This window comes from Lineus longissimus, chromosome 18 (assembly GCF_910592395.1).
Source record: "Lineus longissimus chromosome 18, tnLinLong1.2, whole genome shotgun sequence".
Classification (NCBI taxonomy): Eukaryota; Metazoa; Nemertea; class Pilidiophora; order Heteronemertea; family Lineidae; genus Lineus; species Lineus longissimus.
This window is the reverse complement of record NC_088325.1, coordinates 712,918-733,943: the sequence shown is the minus strand read 5'-3', so window position 1 is coordinate 733,943 and position 21,026 is coordinate 712,918. Positions and strand designations below refer to the sequence as shown.

The 21,026-nt window shown below is 42.4% G+C and overlaps 3 non-coding genes across 3 annotated transcripts; 1 reads left to right on the top strand and 2 right to left on the bottom strand.

The window, feature by feature from the left end:
* Positions 1–2,064: 2,064 nt before the first annotated feature.
* On the bottom strand, positions 2,065–2,137 carry Trnak-cuu (transfer RNA lysine (anticodon CUU)). The gene has a single exon. It is a non-coding gene; the product is annotated as a tRNA-Lys (tRNA).
* Positions 2,138–8,816: 6,679 nt separating this feature from the next.
* On the bottom strand, positions 8,817–8,889 carry Trnak-cuu (transfer RNA lysine (anticodon CUU)). Its single transcript has one exon. It is a non-coding gene; the product is annotated as a tRNA-Lys (tRNA).
* Positions 8,890–14,196: 5,307 nt separating this feature from the next.
* Positions 14,197–14,269, top strand: Trnak-cuu (transfer RNA lysine (anticodon CUU)). Its single transcript has one exon. It is a non-coding gene; the product is annotated as a tRNA-Lys (tRNA).
* Positions 14,270–21,026: the final 6,757 nt, after the last annotated feature.

The window sequence follows — 21,026 nt, the reverse complement described above, 5'->3', positions numbered from 1 at the left end:
AGACACCGTTCTCACGAAACGATTCAGAAAAGACCAGGAGCTACCCGAAGGTGTTGTTACAGTTCTCACACAACCCCTTACTGATTCCAAACATCCCACACTCGGGATAAAACACAACTTAGAAAAAATGATTTGTATCTTCTAGATGAATTGGCCAGAAAAAAGACTAAAACGGATGACAACACGTAACATGTATTTATTTCTTCCGATCCGGTGCGCCCTTTAAGGGCTCAAGTGCGGCATTAAAGGAGATAAATGGATGAATTCCTCATCGTTTCCTCTCTAATTGCTTCAAGGACGCCTTGCAGGCAACTTGCTGGTAATGTCCGGCTAATGCTACAGTTTTCTTGGCATCTTTAAGTTAAACCTCCTCGTCAACAACCGAAACAAACATGGGATTTGGAGGTTTTTGCTCCGCTTTTTGCCTGGGGTCGGGCGGCGAATTTCACAACCCGAGCTGTTTTCCCAAGCGGTGTGGGAATCTAGTAAAAACGTTTAAATAGCAGTTATAACATTGTATTTGGTGTTTTGCCAGTTTTGGTGATGGCAGGCCAACGAACAACTTCAATTTGTATGATGACAGGGGTTAAGCTGATGTTGTACATACAGGCAGGCTCAGCAACAGCATGATCTGAGACCATATTTGTTTTAGTGTCGGAAGTTTAATTCAATTATGTAAACAAAGTAATGATATGACACATTTTTTTCAGCAGTTATTCAGCATGTTGGCATGCCAAAAAACAACTTCTTATGATGCAGTGATGACAGTATTTTAGGCGGCTTCGGCATAAACACACTGTCTTAGCAACAGAAAGTGTTATAGGCAATGTAACCAAAAATACCGCCAACCTTCTCTTAAGGGCCTACTGCGCTGGCTACCAGCAAAAGCAAGCTGCAGCAACTGTGATGTTCGAAATTACAACTGCAGTATCTGTATTGGATTCCAACATAAAACTGCAGTAACATCACTGTGAGCAATGCAATGCAGGAATGATGTATCTGCACTGATATACACAGCAATACTGTAGTATCTCTCAGTGTCTGCACTGCTTTCCAGAGCAAAACTGCAGTATCTGCACTGCTTTCAAAGCAGAACTGCAGTATCTGTCAGTGTCTGCGCTGCTTTCAAAGCAAAACTGCAGTAACTTAAGTGTTTTCAAAGCAAAACTGCAGTAACTTAAGTGTTTTCAAAGCAAAACTGCAGTAACTGCGTTGGGTTACAAGGCGATCTTTGCTGTCTTCCAAATCAAAACAACTACATGCAGCAGTCAGTCTGCTTTTATGCCTATACCGCAAGACTGTAATGACTTCAGTGACACCACAAGCAATGAATTGAGAGTTGTTGTCAACTTTCCACTGGGGGCCTATATACCTCCATTTTGAAGGCTTTGTGTTTCATTTAGATAGCGTGACATAGCTTCTAAATTCTACACGTCATGCTTTTCAATAATTAAGTATGGTCAAGTTTATCCATACCTAAGTCACCGAAACGCAAAATCAAACACAAATTTGTAGGGCTACAGCCATAGACCGTAATCATTTAGCTACAGTATGCATTAAACGATTCTTGCCCGAGGGTGCAACCCTTTAATTGACATTTAGAGATATCTTATTAATGGCTAGCTATTAATGTTAGCTTTGAGCTCGGGGTCTTAGTGCAATAGCCAATGCAGGGCTGGGGTAATAATTGATAGGTTTATTATTGCGGTTTGCATTTGATTTGCTTACCGCCTGTCGGATCTCATGGTCTGGCCCGAGGGGAGTGTAACCCAGGGTAGGAAGGCACCCTGTCAATAGGCTGGACTGTAAGGTGATCGATATGCAATCAGAAGAACTATAAACCACAATGTATTTGAAGATATTAGCGATGTTTAGCAACTTTCTGACTCCAACTCCGACTTGGACTACGAGATTATATCGCAGCCTTGATATAAACGATTTGGTCACTGTTAAAAGCGATTTTTTTGTGGAGAAAGAAGGCATCATACATCGGACATGCGCGTAACAGTCGGCTTTCATATCTGGAATAGAAGAAAACCTTTCGTAATGCAAGAAAAATGTAAGCGCCCAACGTGGGGCCCGAACCCACGACCCTGGGATTAAGAGTCCCATGCTCTACCGACTGAGCTAGCCGGGCAGATACAATCAGTGCCCAAATTGATTCGTAAAATCAAATTGATCTTGGCTATTGATTTTGAAAGAATGATGCTTTCTGGGGTATAGTTATTGGTATTGGTAAGGTCGCAGTGGCCCTGCGTGATCCTGGGGGAAATATCGACTCCAGAACTTTGTTAGACCGGGTGTGCATGCATTTTTGAAATCAATAAGCCTGAATAGGCCGTGATTAGCAGTGTTTAGATGACTTGTGCAAACTGACATTGTGCTCGGCAAACCTGCCATTGGCGTGACTGATTGGGCCGGAGCTGCCACGATCCCCGGGTAAAATATTGACTTTACAACCCGTGTGACTTCGGCGGCTTTACCGTTGTAGATTGCGTCATGGGAAGGAACAGTTGTTGAAGAACAACAGTAGGGGGTCGAGCCTGACAGTCTGGAGCCACAACAAGAAGCTAAGCCTTGCGAATACGATGATACTATATGAAGAAATGTGACATTATTGAAAACGTTTTTCGACATACTGTAGTTGCCATTAATATAATTCAGGATTTCTATGGCGCTCGTACTCGACTCACATTTGTTTCGTCTCACGAGTTGCCGCCATATTATCATCCTGGCTTTTGGCCTGTTAATTCTTATTCAAACTCAACTCCCTGCGGAATATACAGTCTAGCTGGTTTGAAATGAGCTCAACGCGACAGCAAAACAGAAGAACATACATAAATGTTGTTGACGAATAACCTTGTACATAACACACTGAAGTAAAACATGATCAGTTCCAATGATTGACTATATATCGCAAACGATAAACAAAGCTGTTGGGTTCTGGATCCAGATCCGCATTCAAATCTGTCTGTGTCATGTTAGTAAAAACAAAACATAATATCGTTGTTTTTGGGCATTGTCAAATTATATTGGCGGCTCGGGCCTAGATTGGGGAACAAAGGAAATTCGCGTTTCATGAAATTGGGAAATAACTAGCTTTCAAAAGATATCCATATTAAAATCAAACATGCCGTCTAACCTCACACTGTTGGTGGCTATCAGCGTTCTGTGGTTTTTTTCATGGTCATGTCATGTCGAGGTCGTTCTGCTGGCATTCTATGTGTTCATTATATGGTTCGTATTGGGTATGACATCCCATCCCTTTCACAGGACATATTTCAATATTCAAGACAGAGCCTGTTCTACTCGTGTGTCCGGTCGCACGCGTCCAAGCGCCAGGATGTGTCCCTAACCGACGCGGTCCACTCGCACGCAGCGGGAGAAGCATCCCCGACATAAAGGCGTCACCCACCAACGGTCGGGTAGGACAAATTTAGGACTAATAGGTCGCGCTGAAGAGGTGTAAGGTCGGAGAAGTTGTCCGTAATTTAATTGCCCTTGCTGATTGCATTGTGAGAACAGGACCCCTGGAGTTGGATGCAATCTGTCTGCAGTTGATCCACTTTGAGTCCCGTCATCGACGTTGTGTCAGAGCAATCACGAAGTCTAAAATCTAGCTGCTGATCTCTGTCCCGATGTGCAATGTTTTCAAGGGTGGCGTATATTAACGCCTGCCTTTCTTAGAAGGATTGTGGTAGATAATGATATAAATGACTATAATATGACGCTTGTCGTTCCTGCATTGGGATATTCTGGCCCGAGAGTAATGCAATGCAGGCTTCTCAAAAGGTGACGAGCACATTATTTCAAACGCGTTGACAAACTTTGGATGACAAATATTTGCATTCACTGCATTCTTCCTACTGAGTACTGGCATCTCCAGAAGGTAAAACATCAGCTGTATCCTATACCCCACAGTAAAGTGTTTTATTTACCAACAAAACATCATAAACCCGATTTTCTACACTACTATTTACAAACTAACGGTTCTCAACAAAACAGTTGTTAGCACAGTTGAGAAAAGCACCGGTCTTGAAGTGAGAGTCAAACAGACCTAGTTCATTTTAAGGTTTCTTTGGTATCGAAGTGTTGGCTTTACGTAATAACAACTGACACATTCCCCGGCTTAGCTACTTGACGAAGTGACTTTGGTGAAACTATTTGTTTTTGAATTGTCGTGTTGACTAGTTGCCATTTGTTGATTCTTCATCTGAACTGTCACACATTCATCAAGGTTTCATTATTCAAATGTCAATTATCAGTTACTTTTGTTTTGTAGAAGAGGGTCATTGTTGACACTTTTGATGCAAAGAAAAGGTGCTGTTGCGAAGATTGTCAATAAGAGCACAAGTTATTTCATGATGATGGTGGCATATCAGTCCAAAACATCCAACATTTGACATGTTTGAGAAGGTGTCGCATTCATCGTCACCCGCAATGGTGGAGATGCCGCACCGTGCGACAGAAAATGTACTGGATATGCTTGAATATATCAGTGTTTGCTTTTTAGCTCACCTCTTAGCAGAGGTGAGCTTATCCCATACCGTGGCGTCCGTCGTCCGTCGTCGTCGTCGTCGTCGTCGTCGTCGTCGTCGTCGTCGTCGTCGTCGTCGTCCGTCGTCGTCCGTCGTCCGTTAGCAGGGCACGTTTCGTAACTGTTAGAGCTATTGAGTTGAAACTTGGTACACATGTACCCTTATGTAATGACACCTTGGAGACCAAGTTTCGATCCGATTCGTTTCATGGTTTGGCCACCAGGGGGCCAAAGGTTAAAAGTGAAAATATGCAATATCTCCCTTAATAGTAGTCGGGAAATTTTGAAAAAAATATGGTAGGTACTTCTAGCAAAGGTGCATCATATATCCTCCGGGTTTTTGATTTGACCTCCTTTTCAAGGTCACAGAGGTCAAATGGTGTAAATTGGCCGATAGGATGTAACGATGGCACGTTTCTAAACTGCAATGACTATTGATACCAAATTTGGTACACATTTACCCCTTAGTCAGGTGATCTCAGGGACCGAAGTTTGGTCCAATATGATTCACCACTTGACCACCAGGGGGCAAAATCCAAAAACCTTAAAAATGTGATTATTCCTTAACTTCTTGCCCGATTGCCACCAATTTGATATCATGGGTACATCTAACCACCATACAGTATATGTCACACAGGTTTGTAATTTGACCTTCTTGTCAAGGTCACAGAGGTCAAATGGCGTAAATTCGCCGTCAGGCCGTAACTATGGCACGTTTCTTAACTGCAATGACTATTGATCACAAATTAAGTACACATGTACCCCTTGGTCAGGTGATCTTAGGTACCAAAGTTTGGTGCGATCTGATTTGCCGTTTGGCCTCCAGGGAGGGGGCCAAATCCTAAATTCTTCAAAATGCCATTATTCCTAGTAATGACTTGCCCGATTGGCACCAATTTTATATCATAGGTACATCTAATTCTAACAACCATTCAATGTGTCACCCGGGTCTTCTTTGATTTGACCTACTTTTCAAGGTCACAGAGGTCGAATGTACTGTAAATTGGCCATTTTGGGGAAATTGTAATTGCTTGGACCTACATCAAACCTAACACTACATGACACAATACCATGCTCTTTATCCATCTTTCCTCCACATGAGGTGAGCACAATGGCCCTGGCCATTTCATTTGATATTCCTGTCTCGTCGATGATGCCATTGCAATAGCATTCCGCGAAGATGAGGTCACTGCAGCTGCTGCCCTCTATTTCCCCATCGCTGAATTACAGGCAATGTCGGACAAACATGCGGTTTCGTAATGGATTCAGGCTTTCTAACTAGGGCAGTTAGATTCAATCTGGCACATGTCCGAGTGTTGGAAATACTACATAATTGTTGTGAATATTTCTCTCTCTGACTCTATGGTATCATTCATGCTAAAAACAATGCAGGGTCAAAGATAATTGACTTTGAAATAAGCTCAAATGCGTAGAAATAAGTTTCGATGTCCGACTGTCACGTGACTAAAACGTCATCAATATCTTATGCAAATGACCTTGTGAGCTATAAATAGTAACTTCGCGGAATGCTATTTGTTCGCAGAATGGTGCCTGCATTTTGACCACCAAGGTTTTTGCATCTTATCAAGATTTGAAATATACCCCGGAGTATAAGACTATGAGGTTCAGGATGCGATACCTGGAACTTCTGCAGAAGCGAGCCGGAATACGTTTCGCGTCTGCTGAGCATGTCTCCCACTTTTATTGTGTACTTCCGGTTAGCTGCCAACACGTGATGGATCACGGTGTAATTTTGCAGCATTGTGCGCAGCCGGAAGTGAACATGGGAAATGAAATGATAATTTCTCCCTCATGAGAAATGTCGGATATGAAAATGAGTGACAGTGAGTCCTGAATAATCTGTTGTTATTGGAAGTGCACGCGGTGGGTGGCAGTGTCGAACATGGGGACTTAACCCAAGGTCAAGACGAAGTCAGTAATTTGATTGGAAATTCTCGAATAAAATTAAACTTACACAATGAACTGTTCAGGAAAAGTCAATCAGTGACGTGTCGAGATTGTTTGATGAGCGAAATGTCTAGTTGTGCCGGCAGGTTCTGTGAATAGGCAATTATTTGCAAGCCTTCGAACATTGGCCTGTTTGTATCTGCCTGCTTGAATGCCCAATGGAACATTTGGGAGGCAAACTACAGTAGTATGGTTGATCTCATCATTAAATTAGACGTTTTGAAGCATGGTTTGCGTAGGATTCTTCGGTAGGGACAAATTGGATATTTCAGCTCTATTTGTCATCGCATTCGATTTGTTGCATAAGTGCAGTATCTTCGATCTTTGAGTAACCAGCCTGGTTACTCTAAGTTTCGATCAATTATCACACAATCCAATAATAAATCATTCTAATACCAAATCAGAGCGACGCAATCAATCAATGTAAAAATCAATATGGCCGCACCCAATGATACCCGGATGACGGTGCCGCCTTCTGGGTTAATTTGGTTCTGTTGGTCTCGATCTATTGATAAATTGATTACATGTCAAAATCTCTCGTGATATGTACGGTACATATAGATGAATATCGAGTTTGGAACATTGTGATTAACGAATTGACACGATCATCATCTTGAGGGAAGGAATTTGCGTCAATTTCGTGTGAGGAATATTTCATGTGCCATAGGGCCTAGTATTAAAGCAAATAGCATATTGGTTACGATATGTTTATAGCTTTTAACACTTTGAGTGCGAAAGTAAATAGAATAATTACTAAAGATAATATTCGATATATGATACTTTTGCCAGAGGGATGAATCATTTGTCTGCACTTTGAGTTATTTTGATAAGTCTGAGCAAATAATATGTATTATTTTGAGACATTGATTAGATCGTCTGCACTAGTACACTATGCAGAACAATGCATTTACACGTTAGGACTCTTCAGGGACATTGTCTCTCACAACATTCAGTGAAGTATGATTATCTCATGGGCTGACAGCTAGAACAACAAAAAACTAACCAAGCAAATCATGTTGAGATCTACTAAACCAGGCATATTATTCGCTCAGTTGGACGTACACACGCGTCCTGCTCTTGACAAAAACAATGTCTTTAATATGCCGGAAGAAAAAACAGCCGCTCCCGTTCATTCAAGTATCTACTTCATCGATATCGACTTGTCAATGTCTTTTTAATAATTTCCCAATATTTCTTCCACCAGACTTTGAACAAGGGTTAAAGTTTGGATATCAGCACCTGGTTACCAAAAAACATTTGCCGACCCTTCCTTCTGGGAATGTGCAACTCATAATCTTTAAAAACACACGTTTCGGCTCAAGAAAATAATAAAAAAGACCTACTAATTCTATTAAAACACACTTCAAGTGATTTAACTGAAATGATTGAAGAATGTTGAAGCACGTTTCCTTGTGAAAACACTGTGTATGTTGCCATTGTAATTGGGAATTCAAAGCATTTAGCAAAATGTAAAAGCTTGTAATTTGAACTTCAAATGTTTTAAGAGAAGCACTGTCGGGTTGGATTTCTCAAGAGAACTCTACAAGCTGTTCAGAGCCCTCAGCTAAAGTAAGGCTATGACATGACGCCAATCATGCATTGTACACTGAAAAAAACCTGATTGGACAGTGGCGGTATAAAGAGGGCTGGGGACCCCCATCTCCCTGTGTTACCCAAAACATTGGGTGTGATCTTTTTGGTACACTCTGTACATAGCTTCAGTAAATCCCATTGTTTTGCATTCCCTTAAATACCATTCTTCTGAATAAGGCAACCGAGCCCCAATTTAGCTAGCCCATCAGAATAGGAACCAACCAACCATTAGCAAGAGTCCCTTACCCTCTAATCAACATTTATCATTCCACGCGAATGATATTATCATAGCGCTTTATGGTATCAATATACGCACCTCTAATTGAATACTCCCAGGATCAGATTGCTAGAAGAGTCATCACCATCCCTATAATCTAAGGGACTTCAAATGGGTGGGTGTAATTAACACACATTCGATTGGTCAGCATCTTTGAAGGACAATCTCGCCCAGAGGAACAAAGGGGTGTCAATTTCAGAAAATTACGATGTGCTGATATGCGAAATGGATTTGGTGACAAAGAAGGTATTTAGTGATAGGTCTGCCTGAAGACCTCGTTAGGGTGGTTTATTACCCACGCCCTCCTGTCAATTTACTTTTGGAAAGATGACACTTATTTTGCTGACGAGAAAGATGAGATAAATAATTCACATGAGCAGTTAAAGGCATAAGTAATAAGTTAGGGCTGTTGACCGTAGTCAGAAGAAGTAAAAATTTGATCGCCCAACGTGGGGCTCGAACCCACGACCCTGGGATTAAGAGTCCCATGCTCTACCGACTGAGCTAGCCGGGCAGATGGTGACATAGCATCCGATTGCTATTTTGAAGATAAATGTTGTTTCGGAACCTATGTGGTTATTTTCTGTTTGAAAATGTAAAGTATCCGACAAAATGTAACGCAATTATATGTTGGAACAAGTGACCGTCACGGGAAATCATAAAATTCGAGACATTTCGATGGAACAACTCAACTTCGCCTACAAACTGGCCTTTTCTGCTTACTCACAGCGATAACTTATTCCAATCTCTACATTATATGACGCCCCTGATTTACAAGGAACGAGACGACCCAGTCAAGTAACTCGACTAAAAGGCTAAAAAGGTCTCGTGTTAAGAACATTGCCCATCATGATCATTGGGCAGAAATATCGTCCCTTCCCTTTCCGTTTCTGAACCAACGTTGTCAGATCGGACCCATCAAACTTGAAGACAACCCATGGATTTCGTAAAGTTCGTTCTCAACTTTAACATGACCATTGATAGGTCTTTGTGGTTCAATTGCTAAGAACAAAGTTTTTAAACGACTGAATGATTTAACCTGAAGAAAAAACGAGTTAGAAAGTCCCCCGGGTTGTTAAAATGACGACAAGCGCCTTGTCAATCCCTTTATCCGTTTGGAGATCAAGGCTAGATTGGTTTACCAACACAGTCCGCTGATTTGATTTTTAAGGAAGAAGTCAATTAGTGAGTTCACTTGATTGTGAAATTGTCTAGGAGTCATCATTTCCCACACTATTCTGCTTATCTAGGAAATCAAGGCGGTCATCACTAATGAAAGTCATCGCTTAGGAAATGGTAAATTAGATAGTCGACACGGTTGTGAAATTGCCACTTACTTTTCACACCCATCTTTGGGGATTGTGGTAAGAAGAGTAGCTTCCCTCGAATCGTCCAGCTGGGCGTAGGCCTACTTCGAATCGTCCAGCTGGGCGTAGGCCTACTTCGAATCGTCCAGCTGGACGTAGGCCTACTTCGAATCGTCCAGCTGAGCGTAGGCCTACTTGGTAGGTTATAGGATAAGCAGACTGAGGCGATCCGGTGTACCGTCTTAAGTAGCTAACCTGTCCACCATCACTCAGACAAAAAACAGCAGAGGAACATATCTTTGCATAGGTCCCATTTCTTGCATTTAGTGGCACTTAAAACAGTCATGACGGACAGGCACCATCTTGAAATCCTACAGCTATTAGAACTCTTCAAAACGAACGACGTGTATGGCAATTAGGTGGGTCTGTTCTTTTCTTTCCAGAGAACAGCCTCCCAGTTTCACTTTGGGCGATAACTTTGTTTTGAAGAGTTTTTATTGCTTTAGGTTTTCAAGTTCTAGCCGAAACGGTGGTGCCCATGGTCAACTCTTTATGAACTAGGTAATGTTGGGCTGATAAGGTAGAGCTTTCGTCCTAAAAAATGAATTCCTTCGACAGCTTGTCACGACTGAAAGTACGAAGAATTGCATTTTCGAGCTGTTTTTTACTAGTTTTGTTGGGCAATGCAACGCAAAATAGAAATAAACACTCGTAACAATCTATAATGGCGGGAGCACCCTTCACTCACAGTCAAATGAGGTCCAATTTCGTCTTCATTGATGCTCATCTACCATGTAGAAGTATGTTGTCAAATAGAAAGCAATGTTTTCTGGACAAATTGACCAATTAGACTGGAGAAAAAACACACCAGAAAATACATTCCTTGTTGAGTGTAAAGCCTATTTTGGAAAGTGGGCATGATTATGGTTGACACATCGGTAGAAAGGACATACACAACTCGGCAACGGGACGAACGTGACAAAAAATCCATGCGTACTCGCCTTATATATGTTTTGGCGTTACCCTCGTCTGATATCAGCTACACGATGATGCTAGGCTGACCAAAATATGCAGCTAACTCAAAACCTTCAAGGCATGGAATACATTTAGAGCAGATATGAACATAGACACCAGCAATATTCTTATAAAACCCGATGTAGTCATAGGTGTGTCATGTGTCTTAAGGCCGTATTGGCCTTCAAGGTCTGCAGACTAGATGTAGTCATAGGTGTTTCATGTGTCTTAAGGTCGTATTGGCCTTCAAGGTCTGCAGACTAAGAGATGTCAGGTCCTTTATCCAATGAAACATCAGACACGGTCCCAAGGGAGAGCAGAACAAGTCAGGGGCTTAGGTAGACTCCCACACCTCCTTGTGAAGGTTTTATCCGTAGGGAGATGCCCGAATAAAAGTAGAAGATTGACCCCACATTACTTAATTTCTCACACAATGCATAAAGCTAGCATAAGTGATAAGATATAACACTAAACAGGGCGTTTAGAGAGTCACAATGACACAAGGTGACATCAATGCAGCGCTTTGCACCTTCGAGGCGCCTAAAAGCCGCTTCAGACAGATCATGGATACTTTAGGGCAATTTGTGTCTCCTCATGTCGTCTCAGTCGGATCAGAACCCTATATTTAGAGCCCACGGACCCTCTCTCCGCCTCACTGAACCACAATTAGAAGCAGAAGTCATGCATTGCCTCTAATTGGCTAGATTTGTATGTCAAATGAAGGCCATATTGTTGGGCGTCAAAACAAGGTCTCCGACCTCGTTGTCGAAATAAGCCAATCAGAGTCAGTCAATAATCGTCTGCTTTGATGTTTGTAAACAGGTCCAAATATGTATACTTTGTTTTCCACTCAAGCGCCAACTGACGCTACTTTCGTTCTCACATTTATCATTCGGTTGAAAACAACAGTAGGCCTAGCTTTATGTTGATAGATATTTGATTCACGCGGCGCAGGCACGTTGTATGTCGTGTGTTCTCGACTTCCTGAACAACACACGTTCTTTGATCACCATTTTTTGAACAAACCCAAGCGGACCGCTGCCGTCAAAACGAGGCACACCAGCGGACGCATAGAGCATTATGCACTGCAACGTATGGTTTATTGTAATCAAGGTGGCTTAGTATTCCTGGCTTATTAAACGAGACTTTGATGTCTCTGTCAAGTAAGAATGCATTTTCTGTGTAACCAGTGTAAAATGAATAGACCTAGGAATGCAGGACCCCATACAATAGCCGTGTATTGTCAACGAATGTGGTAAATGGTTTGGTTAGGGTAAGCTACATAATCTTCAACAAAGGAACTCGGCGACTCTATTCACTTTCACAAAAGGACCGGACTTGGATTCCGGGGGACTTGCATTTCTTTTACACCGGTTCGAAGAATGTGTAACAAGAGTGCCTGTCATGTCTGTGCTTTGTCACTAAAAAGCTAAACAACGAGCTGTCTGTACAGCTATGAAGCTAACATAATGTTATGTTAGCTTCATGGTACAGCTAACCATATAATATTATACTGAAGGAAAAGGACTTCCTCCAACAGAAATTACTGGAATTCTTGTTTTTTCATGTGTAGTTGTATTTGTTTAGCCTGTGTTTACCCAATGTTTGCAGACAACCCAAGCCGAAAACATCGGCTTCAGGCTTAATTATCTCTCTGAATTTGGCGGGACAGTTTGAAGGCAGAAGAAGATGAAGTAGGTAGTTCTGAGGGACCCAGCATCTGTAAATCAGTGTCGGCGGTCGCGGCTTCGTACATCCCGTGTTTCCCCAATACAGCCGTGGGACATATCGGTAGACAGATACAGATTCAGATGAGACACGCCCTCAGCAGCACCCACTATTGTGCTATTACTCCCGGCGTCGTACCCAGCACGTTACCTCGAAGGTGTGGGAGGAATTAGGCTTGTTTCTGTTTGGACGCATCGAAAAATAATCAATTTGTCATTCAAAAAATGGATCAGAATTATCTGATCATCGAACCCCCAGGGTTAGTATTCTATGAACAAGCCTACACGTAATCCGCCAGAATCGACTGCACCAATCCTGTTGTATTTCGTTTCGTAAGAAAACATTTAAAGCATTAACCCACTGGCTTCCATACGACTGCAGGCGTGACATTCAACTACATGTATTGGCTGATCGACTGACTAAATCCTTTGTATCTGCAGGCCTCTACCTATACACCTTTCCAGAAATGGGGCGCTGAGTGTCCGAAATAGTGATGTCATAAGGGGAAACTAGGCCTTATGGTGGAGGGACAAAGGAGATAGTCATGGTTGACCAACACACTGAATGCCTTTAATGACGGACAAGGGGGAAAAAGTCTGTTCCAACGCTAGCCACCAATTTCGGGAAGCATGTATATGTAGTCGACTTCTCACCTCAAGATTCCGTTGGCAATCATGGTAATTTGTATACACAAGGAGCACAAACGTTTCAAGAACATCTCGCGATTTCCCCTGTCAGCATAGAATCATATACATGTATATCATCAACCTCATACAACCAATATTGCTGTTGTGTCACTGCCAGGATGAACTCTTCCATCCTCTTTCAAATCCATCTTCATCATTCACCGGAAATCGTCATCCCATAGGGCGCAGCCCTCATCTTGTTAATATCATGATATTTTTTCGCGGCGACTGATTATAGATCATCAGCCGATTATTTATTCATCATTTTGCCGAGGCAGCAACAACAACTAACTACTCACGACAATTGATGACATCTATAGGCCTACGTGGTTTCGTAGGCAATGGTATTATCAATGAAACATCGCCCACACAACTCAATATTTGATAGGTTCATTTCAGTGCAGATCTAACACGATTCATTTCGATAAGCAATTTACAAGTAAAGTAGTTTCGCTCGATACCTCATCGCAGCAGTTGATATGAGGGTGAATTCATCTGACCTATCACCCCACACATCTTTATGATGGTATGCGAACATTTACCATCTTCCCCTGGTTTCCTACACTTAATTATGTTGCTCTGCTTGGTACAAAACGTTGGTATTCCCGGAAAAAAACATGTTTCAGGGGGCTGTCTTCTTGAAACCTTTGACCCCGTAAAAAACATTGAATTTAATGAGACTGAAGAGCTTCCCGACACGGAAATAGTTATATATTAGGACACCTTCGGCAATTTCCGGCATGGCTCTACACATCTTCCGGTGCAGCATTCGGCCTGTTTCAGTTTAAATGGATTGCGGTGAAATACCCGAGAGGTTCCCAACAGTCGGCCTTTCAAAGGGGGTGGGGTCTCGTACCATCACAAGATGTGTCGCCATCCTCGCCAAAATAACGCCTGTGTATTTCTTTTTATCAAACGGAGCCGCAGTGTTGAACTTCGTTTTTATCTGCAACCCAACGGAAGAGGCGGCGCGGGAATTCGGCGCCTCACGTGCGAGTTCAGTGTCATGCAAACGTCTTTTCTCTTGCCTTTGAAATGATTGTCTATACAAAGAAATCTTCGATCCACGACCCAGCAGGCATAGCAGCCCGGCTAGCTCAGTCGGTAGAGCATGGGACTCTTAATCCCAGGGTCGTGGGTTCGAGCCCCACGTTGGGCGTATGATTTTAGTTAATTTTATTATAGGTTCTCTCTTAGACAGAAAATCACTTCCTTTGTGGGCATTTTTTTCGAACCTATCGCATGATTTTTTGATTCTTTAGTGGAGGGGCCACTTGTCTTACACAGCAAAATGCCATTTTGTCCAGACCTTTTTTTCGCACCTGTCCAAATATTTGAGCTGCTCAAACTCGGGCAAAATGATCTGGCATTCCTCGTCGGCGCCGAAACGCCTAAAAAAATGACACCGTCGGGTTTTGAATATCGTCGCTAGGCCTACATCCATTGTTATTCTTACGGCAGAAGTAGTGTCAAATTTCATTAATCGATTCTGTCAGGATTTGTTTGGATATATCCAGGTCTTTGAAATAAATTTATTCGAAAGACTCTGCATATATCAACGCACTCGTACGCTGACTTAGTCCCAAATGCAAATGGAACGTAGGAATTCCAGCTCATATGTGTATGCCTTTGTTGTGATGACGGTATCTGCTAGTAACTTGACTTTTAGGGCCAGGTAGGCCAGGTAAATTGGTGTATCAGGCATTTGTGTCACTCTGGAAAGTAGTGTCCTCTGTATACAATGAAGGATGGCTCATACATGTAGCTAACAAATTACCTTAGATCTTAGATACTGGTTACCAATGTATTTGTTTTTCTGCGCCTGCTCTTTCTAATGAATAGCATTTTTTCCACATTGGATAATCCGAACTAGAGCGAGGGCAGGTCTGACATCATGGAGATGGGGTCGAAACCTAAATGAAGGTTTGGTCTATTTCATTGCTTTATACCCCCACGCTTACCGCACTCAGTCCTCACAGCCTTTCACTCTAGTTATTTACATGCCTGCTCTGAAAATGTTATGATAGTTTTGATTCCAAGCAAAACGCCAATTAGCACGTATTTCCCGTAGATTTGACCCCGGAACCATTTTCACGAAAGCAAAACTCGCAAAGTATTGCATAAGTTTTTAGTATCAATGGTGAATTTTATCCTAGTTGCCTCATATGAGTTTTGATACCAAACAACCCTGGGGTACCTTGCGCGGCAAATGTTTTACCCTGTTAAGTCCTCCAGTCGAGTGAGAGAACCTTTTTTTCTTAGCTAATGAACCGCTATACTTTTGTATCGAAAGAGTTTTACAAGGCTTGCTGTCAATAGCACTATGCTTGAGCTACCTAAATTGTCATATTAAAAGGTTGCACCATTCTAGCGTTTGTCTACACTGGTTATTGATTGTCCTTACTATGAGGCGTTTACGTAATTGTCTCCTGTTATGGCCAGTGATAACTTTTGTAAGCTTACGTCACCTCTTCATGGCCAAGGGGCTGCATACCTATTGCCAATGCGACATTTTTGTTGAGAATTGTTTTGCTAAGGTTTTGCCCGGATTCGATATGTTCCCCCTATGCAATAAACTACCAAATTTATGCTTGGTAAGGAAGTACCTGCTACGGAAAATGACGGAGATGATGACGGGCCATCGGTACAGACTGACAGTGGCTGGTCTATATCACGTTTGAGGGGTTAGGTCGGTCCGGGTAAGAGGCAGGAATAAGATAGTTGGCCAGGGTCAGGTATAGCGCTACTGTCCGGGTCTGAGCGTCTTCCCAGCTCTCTCTCACCCCTGAATAGGTAGTGCATCAAAGTTTGTTGAAAAAGGTTTTCGAAGACCGAAACACTCCTTGGAACATTGGACCCGTGGCACGTTGGTACGCTCTTCTATTCATAGGATATCGATCTTGTTTTGAGGCCTGTCTATCATTTGGCCTCGTTAATTGTAACTCGAACCTCTTTTGGAGCAGAAAAACGTATATAATTGTCACTTGACGTCGAGTTCAAAAAGTCAAATGTCAGATTATGAAAGAGTTCCTCAAGAAATCAATTCTTTTGTAGAAAGAAAGATAGATATTGAATTTCAAGCGGTTGTCAGCCACTAATTGCATTTGTTCCGTGCCGTGCTATGGCATGCTAATCAAACTAAATAAAACAATACATGTCTGTAGATGGACATGTGCAGGCTGCTATGGAACGCATCTTGTAAGTACTTGACACACGCGTGTTGACTTTTTGCCCTGCAATTGTAGATTGTAACCCAACATCCTGGGGCTATCCCAGGGGGTCAGGCAGGGTTGAAATAGCCACACACGACAAGGGGCAGACGATTGAAGTGGATATCTACAACATCGCCACCCCTATTGTGTCCCTAATTGGGCAATTAGTGCCGCCTTATCGCGATATTGCACTGGATGTTGTTATTGTTGCGCTGTTGGGTCGATGGCGTCCAGACGCCAGGACCACTGGGAGATGCACGCGATAATGAAGGCCAACATCTCCAATTTGAATAGGCCCATGTCTTACTGTCTTCGGGCTTCAGCCTCCTGACTAAACATGCCCAGCGGCTCCCGCCGTAATGTCCCCAACTGCTTGATTGAGTAACGACGTTTCCCCCTCGTTTCTTCCATGTCTTTGATCACTATTCTCAGTTCTCAAGCAGACTTGAGTCTAAGCAAACAAGTTCTACCTGTCACATGGATAAGTTCAACCCCCAATCACTGCCGGTGGCTATGTGCTACTTATGAGAAGTACCCATCTATTAATGAAATCAAGACTATACCATGCCTTCGATCAACACTTTCTATTCTCAAGAAGGGCTCAGGAACAAGTTCTCTACCTGCTAATCTCAAGTTCAGCGCCCGTACTTTGCCTCTGGCTGTGTGCTTCTTATGAGGAAGTGTTCAGATTTGAAATTCAAAACGTTGTAGTTGCTCTTTACCATGTTGTTCAAGGCTGGGAGAAGGTTTTGCATGGGTAAGAGAGGAGCTTCAAGTCTGTGATGGCTTGATAGTTAACAATGACGGGAGAGGTTTTATCTCTTTTATGGCGTTGACAAGAACGTTACCAATTTCAACTCAGTTGATTTCTGTAGTGTTGTATGTACATTTGTCATTTTCATTTTACCAAAAAATCGGAATTTTGATTGCTAAGTTACAACCACCAAACGGAATTAGGTCATTTGAAAAGAACGTTATCAATACGTTCTAAAATAGCCAAAACAAGTCGCGGCAAGTATGTCCAGACTTGGTGATAGTTCATTGTCTCAAACAAAAAGCGTCTCAAATTACAAGTAGCGTCTGAAGGAGTCCTATTTGCAAAGTGATACAATAACACATAAGTAACATTACAACATCTCTCAAAATGATTGCCGCTTTGAAGAAAAAATCTAATCAAGAACCCTATTAGAGGTGACGTGATTTCTATTTGTAAACATTGTGAATGGACTTACAAAATGGTCATCCATCATTGTAAATGTTCTTTCATTATTGAAGCGAACATCATGAAACTGAAAAAGCTCTTCTTTGAATTTGACAAATATCTCGTCTTTACTCAAAACATGATCTCACCATGTCATTTAAATTTGCTGTAAGTTCGGAATGCATTCGTTCCTTTATAAATTATGCAACAGCCTGATACTTCAGACACCAATTGAACGAGCACGAGCGAACATGTATCGGCATGTTCTCAAGAGTAACTTTATAGGCCTACTTCGGTAGATGGGGGTTCGAGATCGCTTTTTTGTGAAGTCACGGCGGAAATTTGTGCTTGGCGCGTTTAGAGGTCCAGGCAAATAAGAAAGGGTATTAGGCTGCCATTGGGCCAGACTGCGACGAGAGGACACTTTATCCTCCCGGCCACGTAAATCACGCGCCCAACATGTGCGTTTAATAGTACAGGAACTAATACCATAAAAATGAAAACGTACCTTACCTTATCGAGACGAAACGTTCTATGACCTATTGTGGTAGCAAGGCGTTTCCAGTGTCATCTTCTGAGAGAGTAATCCTCATAAACACACAAGTAGAATTGCTATCCTGGTGACCTCGAGTACGAGTTCTACCCAATTGTTGTTGGTAACTCCACTTACCAGCCTGCGAAGTAAAATATCGATATAAGAAAAGGACTGGCATTAAGGATAAAGGATTATTATAATACCATACAATAATCAATGCAGTGTCATTAGATTTATGGAGAATATCAAATCGATCTCTCCTGCCTTCAAATCCGGAGACTCCTGGTACCGAAATCAAAAATTGCAGATGAGGAACAATCCTACTACCTCGTAAAACCTTGGTGAAAGCCATATGCTTTGCTCTGAAAGATCGCCTGGTGGCTTTCCAGTGATATTGGCGACCGTGCCACCTGTTGTATCGCGAGAGAAGTAGCTGAAAAATGAATGACTGAGGGTGGTCGCGTGTCCCGTGAAAGCTGATTCACTGGAACGTACCTCTTAAAATGTATTTTCTACCTTTGATCACACCATCATTGTCTTGCTTACTCCACGCATTCAGCTGACATTGCTGATGCGGTTGTATCATATATGCGTATCCTGCCGCATTCGGGAAATGAAATCCTACCTGACTGATCTCTCATATAGGTCGACAGCAAAGCGATACACCTGATGCAAAACTTAGACAGGATTTGTTGCTGTAATCCTCTCTCGCAGCTTCCAATGAGACAACCAGCCACCACACTAGTAAAATACGATCAGAAAGCCTCCCGACCCTTCAAGATCTATTCCCGTCGAGTATTTGAATATCAATTGCGATTATATCAAAACTTGTCACTGGGACTGGCGGTGCAGTATGGTCACAAAAGGGCTTAGGGTTCGCCGCACTCGCCATATATCACAGGTTGACAACATCTCACGTTATGGTCACTTGGAGGCCCGATTGGGCAGAGAAAGAATGGACGAGATTTTTGCTTTTATTGTTAGATAAGGTTGTGGAGGTTTGGACATTTGTCGGTTGAGTTCAAGCTCTGACTTGTTGATAGAGACACACTCTACATCGGCATGGCTACTTAGGAGTAAAGACGTTACAGCTTAGAGTAACTAGGTTGGTTACTCTAAGGTAACATCGACCTATCGTCTACGTCTTGGTTGGTTACTCTAAGGTAACATCGACCTATCGTCTACGTCTTGGTTGGTTACTCTAAGGTAACATCGACCTATCGTCTACGTGTTAGGACTCGTCACTGTGGCCCACGTGGGCACAGACAACGAATAGGAGTAAGAGGTACAGCAGAATGCCAGGCCGCAGTGCAGACACCAGTCCACGTCCTACAAGACTGTCCCCCGCATCAGGATTTACGACCGAAATTCTGGCCTGCTGACTCGAGGAAAAACTGGGGGAACACATTGAAGTTGAAATGGAACGGTTCATAAAACCGGTTGTATATGATAGAAAAAAAGCAGTACTTAAGATTAGGTTCCCGAACCCAACACGAGTTTTGGTCTTTAAAACCTTCTCAGCAATCTCTCATGTTTGGTCCTGGCAAGCAAGCATATAGCAACCGTCAACGAAACTCTTGAGGACGATGCATAAAAGCAAAATCACAAAGCCAAGTTTGCACAAGCTTGACCAAGAGGGCTTGAGCCAAGACTGATGAGGTTATAATCAGACATACCATGGACCATTCCAAGTCCGTTACATATCAATATTATCACACCAATTCATTTGATCAAGCAATACAAATTCCGACACGGTCTGTATTTTTAATTTTCACTTCCGTGGATTTTTTCAGATGAAACCAAGTTTACACATGCCCAGTCCTTTATGACTGCACTGTCTTGGTCAATTTGGCCTGGACTTCCCCTGAGCATAGTAACCGCCTGCATGTCTGGTCCAAAGTGGTCAAGAGGTGTATTGGTGGCGATAACAGGCCCTTGAGTCGGCACTTGTTTGGACAGCGTAAGGTTGATGTAATCAGGTGTGTGATGCGGCGGACATCCGTCTTCTCATGGTCCGGACGGAACCTGTTGCCAAGCGAATGTGATACTGGTGGCGGGGTACCTTTACTCGTTTAGTGGAATCAGGTGAATATTAAGACATATTAAGAAATATACACCTATCTCAATGTTTGATTTTGGTGATAGCTTTCTCCTAGCTAATAAGTCTAATCAATACATCCTGGCACCAGTGGTTTTCAATATACTCCGACTCGCGATATTTCCAACTTTAACTATATACAAGGTGTGTAAGTAATCGTAACAGCCGCCCTTCCCAGTGGATTTTACTGATTTTTCTCAGGGTTTGTATACGGGGTAGGAGTATCAAAAACCTGAATCTCAGGATGTATTGAAGGACGCTGCATTAAAGGCGATATCATTGCTTTTCCTTTACCATACCATACTTTTATCATACTAAAAAGCATTCTTTAAACCTTCGATTATCAAACATCTCAGTGATACAACAGTTCTTGCCATATATGTTCTAAAACTTGAAGGAAAACATACATTTATGGTAGAGAGAGTGCCATTATTTGTGCCAGTTACCTTGCTAATTCTCCGTTGAAACGAAAGGAGACACGACAGTTCACGTTGCGAATGACGATTCACCTATAGCAAGCTTAGAGCTGAAAATATGCTCAGAGCATAGAGATAGTAATCTTCGTATAATGACACGATTAATCACATGATACAATATAAAACAGTGTGCCTATGAATAAGTTGCCACGTTTAGTCCATCTCATTGTTATACTAACACAAGAGGTGTGAGCAAACATGTCCATATTGGCGGCCCTCTAGAACTTTTAGTTTCCAAGGGATCGCGGTCCCTTGTCGTTGAAGAGGCAGGGCTTGGATAAACCAAGTCCCGCCGATGCCCGATTGTGCGACCTCGGACGATTCGCTTTTGGGATCTGGCCTCAACTTGGCTACGTTGACGGTTGTTTGTATCCAGGGGGTTTTGGCCCATAAC